The sequence below is a fragment of the Adiantum capillus-veneris genome, chromosome 15, assembly GCF_014529385.1.
Source record: "Adiantum capillus-veneris isolate H3 chromosome 15, ASM1452938v2, whole genome shotgun sequence".
Taxonomy (NCBI): Eukaryota; Viridiplantae; Streptophyta; class Polypodiopsida; order Polypodiales; family Pteridaceae; genus Adiantum; species Adiantum capillus-veneris.
The window spans coordinates 137838764-137847307 of record NC_140945.1 but is presented as its reverse complement, the minus strand read 5'-3'; the positions used below and the strand labels follow the sequence as shown (position 1 = coordinate 137847307).

Here is an 8544-nt window from a genome sequence, read left to right as displayed (position 1 = left end):
TGAAAGTGAATGGGCCGAGTTGCAGGGCTGTCAGGGTGGAAACCAGGTGGGCGAGCAGACGAGGGGGGGGGGGGCGGGGGACAGCGGGATGAGGCAAATGGGAGCGTTGGCGGCAGCAAGAGGGGGTGACAGGGGCGGCGGGGCAGGCAGCGGGCGGGCGGGTAGGTAGTGGGCAGCAGAGGCGGGCAGGCAGGCAACAAGGGCAGCGGGGAGGGAGCAGCGGGTAGCGTTGGGGGGGGGGGGGGGGCGTACGAAGCAGCAGGCAGCTAGCCAACACCAACACTTAGCGCAACAACAATCAGTAACAATTAAAATTGTAAAAAAATAAAGGCAATTTTTTCATGTCCATGATGATGAGGGGAATGCCCATTGTCCAATGCTAGGTTTGAAGCTTCATTTTGTTTGGGCCCTTGTCTATTTCCACGCTTATATTTTCACAAGAAAACTACCCTTAATTTTACTATACCTAGTATGTGCTAACGATTCTAAGACAATTTATTAAATTGGAATCTCATCGGATACTCCTCTTTGTGATGAAATGGGAAAGGCAAAGAAGGGGCAAGTGACATGCGAGGTAGGGCAAGCAGCTAGGTGAAGGGGACGGATGGTGACTGCAAAAAAAGTGCCAAGGCTAATGTTGCACTGAGGCAAGGGATGAAAAAATGGTTTTTTTTATATGTAGTTAATTACAACAGCTGCAACGAACTGTTGGAGCTATATAGAGAGCCCACACTTATGATATATATAGCTAGGAGTCCCCACTATATATGTGTACTCAGTGTGTGCTCTATACACACTTTGGGGTTTGCATATGATGGTGTTGTCTCTCTCTCCTCTCGTCTACCTACACTCTCTCGCTCTAGTTCAACATGGTATCAGAGCGTAGTAAGGATAAGCACTCAACGTCTGGCAAAGGAGTAGAGAAAAGATAAGTTCTTGCAACTTTTAATTATGTGGTTGATATTTCTGTTGTGATATCTCTCGTGATGGTCTTCCTTAGGGCGGCGCTAATACCTTTAGTATGCAGGGTTTGATTACGTTTTGTTACCTTTAATTGCTTACTTTCTTGAGCATACAACTTTTAATTAGGACCTATATTCTCGCTGAAGTCGGATGTCCTAGCCCTGCACTTACAACCGGGCCAGGCATGCGCGTCTCCTATTAGTTTCTCATACACGAACCCGTGATGAATCAGGACTGGTTACACCATATCAGACATGCATAGGCACCCGAAGAAAGAATTGTTGAATCAAAGAAAAGCTACGCCATGTCTCCTCTTAAGCAAACATCTATGTTTGCAAGATGTCTGACGGTGGCGGCATATTTCGTATGAAAGCTCGTCTGGTGCACACAATACTCTCTTAGCAAGTTGCAGGTGAGAGTTGAAGGTGAGAATGGAGTGCACGGGATCTAACCTTCTAGCTATCGTTCACTTACACGTGCGCAGGCGTCTCTCACCTGAACCCGATGTTAAATAAAGACTGGTTGCGCCCGACCGCGTATTTTGCGTAAAGCAAAAACAAAAAAAACAGTACGTGTGACACTATTTTTGAGATTGCGCCCCTATTCAACAGTATGTCGTGCACACCTATTCTTGAGATTTAGCAGCATACGTTATCTGTATGGAGTCGCGTTAAACCTGCAAGAGCAGGCATGGTCTCTTCCTTTAATAGTGAGAGGATAAAACTAGGAGATCGTCTGATAATCTGGATGAAACTAGGAGACCGTCTGATAATTTCTCAATGGTTGGAAATCTTTGTGTGGCCGTCCTCACGCAACTTTTGGCATGCTTTATTTAGCTTGTTACTGAGGACGGCCCTCCTCACGCAAGTCGTCTTTGACGTTGCTTTATTTAACGCCTTCTCGCTAAATACAGTACTTTGTGTACTTTTGCTATTTATTAGCCGTGAGTCGCCTATGTTTAGCGAGGCGGTTTGCAGAAAGCTCTGGCACATAACAGAGAAGTGCTAATCATGGCCCAAAAATTATACCCCAATTTGGTGGTTGGCACTCGTATTGTGAAGCCGTTGTCAGGAGTTTTTTGGAGCAAGGGATTGCGCATATGTACATACCCATGCATGGTGCATCAAATAAAGTATTGCCCATTTTCCAGAGCCAGGTGGTTACGTGGGGCCCACATGTGTACAGGTAGGACACCATGTACATAGTGCATCGATTTTCATCGTTACTAGTACCATTGTGTTTTTCTACAATAAGGAGGAGTTGGTAGCGCGTAAAACTTCTCGAGGAAGCTATCCGCGGGCCGACGACGTGAGGTCAGCAGGTGCGTCAGATGGCATCTAGTGGCGTCAGGAGGGCGAGCGAGGTCAATATTTGCACGCAGATGAGGACGGACACAACGTGGGTGTTTGCTTGTGAGAATTATGCAGAAAGGTCATCATGAGGAACTTTTTTTGGGGCCACTTCACGTGGTGGCGAGATGCATTATTGGAAAAAAGCTGAGTGCCAGGTGTGCGAATGATGCAAAAAGGTGACAACTATGCACTGCGAGGTCAGTTTTTGGCCTGTTCGGGGTTCGTTTGAGGTCATCTAAAAGGCCAAGGGTGCCCAACTAATAAAGCTAAGTGTGGGAACTGAAAAAAGAGAGAGAAGACCAGAAAAAAACGTGGAGAAGAGAGGAGGAACAGCCGCAGGTGTGTTTTTGCCCATTTTGGAGCCTGTTTTGGCCGTAAACTGCTCATCCGAGGTCGGATTTGAGCACTTTGACATTGTAGATTGGGGTTTTGGGCCGTTCCGGACGCGATGGCGCTGTCCATTTTGCCAAATTCCTCACTCTTTTCCTGCTGTTTTTCTGTGTAAGTTCCTCCTATGAGCGAAGTTTCTGCTCCAGTTTGTGATTGTATCTGGCTTCTTTCACCCATAGTGTGTGAGCTATTTGCCCCATTGGTGTTGGCCCAAGCTCAATTGTATCTAAACATCAGAAATTCTCCTCTTTTGAGCTGAGTTTTTTGGGTGTGTGTGTGTGTGTGTGTGTCTATGTGGAGTGGGCAAGTGGATAGTCTCTCTCCTCTCACTCCAGAGGTGTGTTCCCTGTCTCGGCCAGGTGTGTTGTCTAAGCCGAGTGGTGCCCCATAGTGTGTGTGTGTATCTTCCCAAGAGTGTGTGACGGGTCGTTATAGAGGCGCTGTGTGTGTTTTCATCCCGCTCACATTCTTTTGGCGCCCCCACGGAGGATCTTCTTCGAGTACCTTCTGCTTCGAGCTTCAAGCTTCGAGATTCGGGATTACAGGTTGCAGATTACAGGTTACAGGTTACAGGGACAGGTACAGGTACAAGTGATTCACACAGGTACAGGTAGCTGGAGTACAGTGATATATAGCAGTGGTGTCACTTGCAGTTGTTGTGGGCATGCATCACTTGGCGCCTATTTGAGCGCATTGTCTGCTGGATTGTACGTTACTTGTGGAAACTGCCATTGTACGCCTTTGTGGAGCCATATATGGTTTTATTTGGCAGTCCCAGCCATTTCTGAGACTTGGTCTGGAAGATAGTCATTTCTGAGACTTGACTATACGCGATTTGCATTAGCTTTCGTGTGAGGGTCGATAGCGTGAGGTTTTTATTGAGCTGGGGGATTCTCAAATGTGGAGATCCTTTCGGTGATACAGGTAGCTGGAGCACCCTTTTTGTGACCTCGCCATAGGCTATGTACTAGTGAGTCCTACTTGATGCTCGGGTTCTATTGTTGACAGTTTATGCATACATAGACATTCTATATTTTGGGTTCCTACTGCTCTACTTCTGGGGAAACTCTGTCAAAATTTTCCCAAGTTATGATGGCTGGTTTTTTGGTATTTTGAGCCATTTATGCTGTTATGCTGCTGAAATTTTGGCAAAATCAGAGGTTGAGTCAGGCGTGCCTTCTTGGGAGCTTCATGGTTGGCTTTAATGGATGATCAAAATGGCCCTCAGTTCACTCCTTTTCATTTAACTCAAAGAATTCAGATTAATGTTCATGTGTCCAGGAAGATCTTTTTCCAGCAGCGCATAGTCTTTATGTTTGGGCCAAGAGGATTGAGAGAGATCCTGGAATGTCCTTTGCCTGTTCTCATTCCGATGATCAACTATGAAAACTCATTTGATGTGCATGTGTTTGTCCTTATCTAAAGTTGAGCTCCATTGAAGTTTCTGGGGATTGGGAAGTGAAAAGTTTTGGGTTCTTGCACGTGTGTTCGAAGGGGTTCTCAAAGCATCATAATTTGGGTAGCCATGGCTTTCTCTTATCCCGAGTTTCATGGAAGAAGTGATGAAGATGTGGAAGAATTTTTGGAAAAGATGGAGGTTGCCTGCATTAGCAACCAGATTCATGACCCTACGCAAATGTTACGCCTTCTCCAAATTTGTTTGAAGAGTGATGCACGAGCTTGGTCCAAAGCATTTGAAGAGGAGTTGCGTATGGCTGATCCACCTATAAGATTGAGTTGGGACAATCTAAGGCATGGATTGGAAGTGGAGTTTGTGAAGATAGAAGACCCTGACAAAGTGTGGCAAGAAGTACAGGCTTTGGTGCAAAAGGAAGGTGAGCCAGTAGATGCATACATACGTAAGTTTTCATTGGCATGGGAGCGAATGTGCAAGGCTTTAGCACCACAGGTACCCCCGCCTGACATGATGAAGAAGGACAGGTTCTTGGCTGGTCTTTGGGAGAATATACGTTGGAGAGTAGAGCTAAAGAAGCCTAGGACATATGAAGATGCACTAGAGGTAGCAAGGAACAAAGAGTGGAATCTGACGAAAATGAGCCAGTTAGGGGTGGAGTCTTTGCCAATGAGGTCTGAATTTCAGCCTATAGAGTCTTTACAAGGGCGCATGTCAGGGGTTCATCATGAACCAGTGGTTCCTGTTACTACTCAGGTTATGCCAGCAGTGGTCACTACAGCAGTGCAAGATGATGGCCTAAGGCAAGACATGAGGCAAGTGGTTGATCTGATGAAGAATCTCAGCCTAAACATGCTAGGTCAAGTGGGAAGTAATCGAGGTCGAGGGCGGTTTGCAAATCAGCCAGGAGGTGAAGAAAGACCTAGGAATGGTGCTGGACAAAGTAATAGTAGGTTTTGGAGGCAGACGCCCACATGTTATAATTGTGGAGAGTTGGGTCACATCAGCCCGCAATGTGATAAGCCACCAAGGATGGGGGGAGACATGTATCCATTGCCAAGACACCCTTGATGGCATCTCCTGCATGGACTCTCCACCTGTGTAACCTTTCTTCATGCAGGCTACCAAATGGTGCCACCTTTCCACAGGTCTGGTCGTTTTCTGCAGATGGCAACCAGAATGAGAAAAAGAATACCTTTTTTTTGTTTTTTTTTAAAAACCCTACGACTTGGCAAAGAATTCCCACGCAAAGGCCCTAGTATTATGATCAGGTCGAATTTCACTCCCCAAAGCACTATAAAAAACCTCCACAACTAAGGCTTCAATCCATCGATCGCCGCAGTGGTTCACCTAATTGATGAGAGCACCACCAAAGAAAAATGACGATCGTCACAATCGCGAGACATTGCTTCATTAAGAGAGCCATAGTTCCAATGATCACCATCCAGCAAACAGGCCGGACTCGAAATTCATGTTGGCATAGATGGCTATTGAGAACTAAATATCTCGAGTAGTAGAGCTCCAAACTAGATTGCTTCATTAGCCATAGAGTCCAAGGGTAAGAGAAAACAAGAACCTCTAGAAGACAAAAACTTGGGGGGCGGGGGGGAGAGAGAGAGAGAGATGTATATTTTTTATTATCGTCCTGGATGGACAAATATGACCTGTAGGACCAAAGGTACATGTGATTTTTTATTATAGTTTTGGGTGGGCAAATATGATGTATGGGACCGAAAGATACATGTGATGAACTATATGGATAAGTGACTCTCAATGCTCAAGGATTATGTGACGAGACACAGTGGAGAGCCCACGCTATGGCTGGAGCAGAATGTATGTAGGTATAGGGCATGGCTGAAAATGTGAGAAGCAGTTTCAAAATTTGAAGGTGAGTTCTTTCCAATCTAATTCATCACAAATATGAATGTGTTCATGATGCTCAATAAAAAGTCTACCTTGAAGTACTACAAACCATCAAGTTTGCAATTCTTGAAGTTTAGTATGAACTATGCTCTTTTTTTTCCCAAGTACAAACATCAAAATTTGTATTAAGAGGGAAAGATCAAAAGCCATTTGAACAGGTCAAAAAGCTGAGAGTATCGGTGTGTCAAACGGCAAATGCCCTAGGTGTCAATGGCAAAAAGATGACATTCCTCATCTGTTCAAAGCTTTGGGCTTTATTCCCTCTTTGGGCTCTGTTCCCTCTTGGAGGCGGTTAGTCTTAGGGAATTCCATAAATCAGCTTTTGGAGGGAGAGATGCAACAGATTTTTTGATCAAGGTTACCAAAGTCCATGTATGAGAGTTCTTTTTTCCGGTTTGAACTTGCAGACAAGTTGAAGCTCGAGAAGTGTCGACTCTACAATATCAACAATCAGCACAATAGAGTCAAACAAATGATAATTGACACTAGAGTTATAGATGCCAAGATGGTCAGAAAAATTGCCAATGCTGTGAGACTTATTTCTCAAATTTACAATGTTATTCAAGCCTTGCCTTGAGGTGTTTCTAATCCAATTTGAGAACAACTATTTTTGTATGCCTCTCTTAGGACATCAACTATGTAGCTTGGGAGTGTACCATCTTTTGGATATTGTAATATTTTGAACTATGCTCTTGAACATGTAGTTTTGTGTGCCAAAGAACTCTATGCAGCCTAGGACTTGAGACATGTTACAAAGAGGAAACCAAGATACCAAGCTACCACTTGGGTGATAAAGAAAGAGAGAAACCAGAATAGCTACTTAACTCACCTTAACAGCCTTATCAGCAGCTTCACACCCCACAATTGTGGCCTTCATGTCACCTGTATGACCCACCATGTCCCCATTTGGAAGATTCAACCGCACCTACAAGCACAAATAGCCTGATTCCACATCAACCAAGAAGAAAATTCTTAACCATGAACTTGTAAGTGTTATTGAAGTCTACCTGATCATACTTGCCACTTAAAATTGCATCACTGGCTCTCTCACCAATTTGGAGGGCTTTCATGCTAGGCTTTTCAATTGTGTCACTGGCTCTCTCACCAATTTGGACGGCTTTCATGCCAGGATTTTCAATTGCAACACTGGCTCTCTCACCAATTTGGAGGGCTTTCATGCCATGCTTTTCATTAAAAGTGATACCTTGGTCACTCTGTATCTCCACATAGGTCTCCAGCTTGCTATCAAATAAGCCTGACCGATTCCCATTCCAGAAGAATGTAGCATGTCCAACTTCACTGTCTCACTGTCTCAAGCGCCCAAAACGATTAATTTCTAAATATACTATATAGCCTTCCTTGGCATGAGGATTAACAACAGAAATCTGATTCGTTAGGTCTCTTCCTACTGTACCTGCATGCAAAGGTTCAGAGTCCTTTCTTTGTGAAGTATTCACTTGATGTCCAATCAATTTCGGGAGGGCTCACCACATACTTTCTAAGGAGCTTCAACTCACCATCATATTGAAGCATACCTGCATATTGAATTTTGGGCACACGCACCCTATCAAAGTTATCAAAGTTTGCATACTCGAGAGCTTTTCCCAACATGATCATTTTGTCTGCTCTAAAATTGAAGGTTACAACTGCATCACCATCAAAAATTGGACCAACAGATGCATTTTTGTCCACAATCACAAATGGAGGACAATCTTGGTCATTGAATTTTGGATTATCTACCTTCAATTTCATAAGAGCTTCTATACCACTCTTAAACTTGTGAGGAGCTTCTCCAAGAACTTGTGCATCCTAGCCTCTTTTTACCACATTCCAGTGATTCTATTTCACAAAGTTCCAACAAAACTAACTCTTCAGGACTGCATTGCAGACCCAAATCAAAGTGAAACAATCAACAAAGAAAATTCCTATTGATACTGTCTTGGCTCTTAAGATGTTTGCATGGATGCATTCTGACCCATATTGATATCTTAGCAAGCTCTTTCAAATCAAAAGGCAACTGTCGGTATTTGGTAATCACAAGGTACCTCATAGCAATTCATAGTTACATGCATACGCCCCCTCTAGATGCCAGTGAGGCATCCACTCCTTGTTGCCGTAACTCTTATAAATCTTTCTCGAGAAAAATATTGGAAACTATATATGCCATTTCAATACTTCTCAAGTGAAAACTTTTATGAAAGGATGAGAGAGAGAGAGAGAGAGAGAGAGAGAGAGAGAGAGAGAGAGAGAGAGAGAGAGAGAGAGAGAGAGAGGCTACCGATTGCCGTGGTTCTGAGGTGTACATCAAAAGATGAGATATCGATTGTAGTGCTTCAGAGGGTTACCTTGCAGAAAAGCACGAGGAGGGTTAGAGGTTTGTCAAGCTCAATGTTCGTAATCATACAAGATGTCAATGTTATTAGTTGTTTGTTGTTCCATTTTTATGTTTCAAAAAACACACAACATGCAAGTTTTCTTGCACGGGGGAGTTTGCACAGTCCT

The 8544-nt window shown here is 44.1% G+C and overlaps 1 pseudogene; it reads right to left on the bottom strand.

Moving 5' to 3' along the window:
- Positions 1–6357: 6357 nt before the first annotated feature.
- Positions 6358–8114, bottom strand: LOC147441564 (2,3-bisphosphoglycerate-independent phosphoglycerate mutase-like; annotated as a pseudogene).
- Positions 8115–8544: the final 430 nt, after the last annotated feature.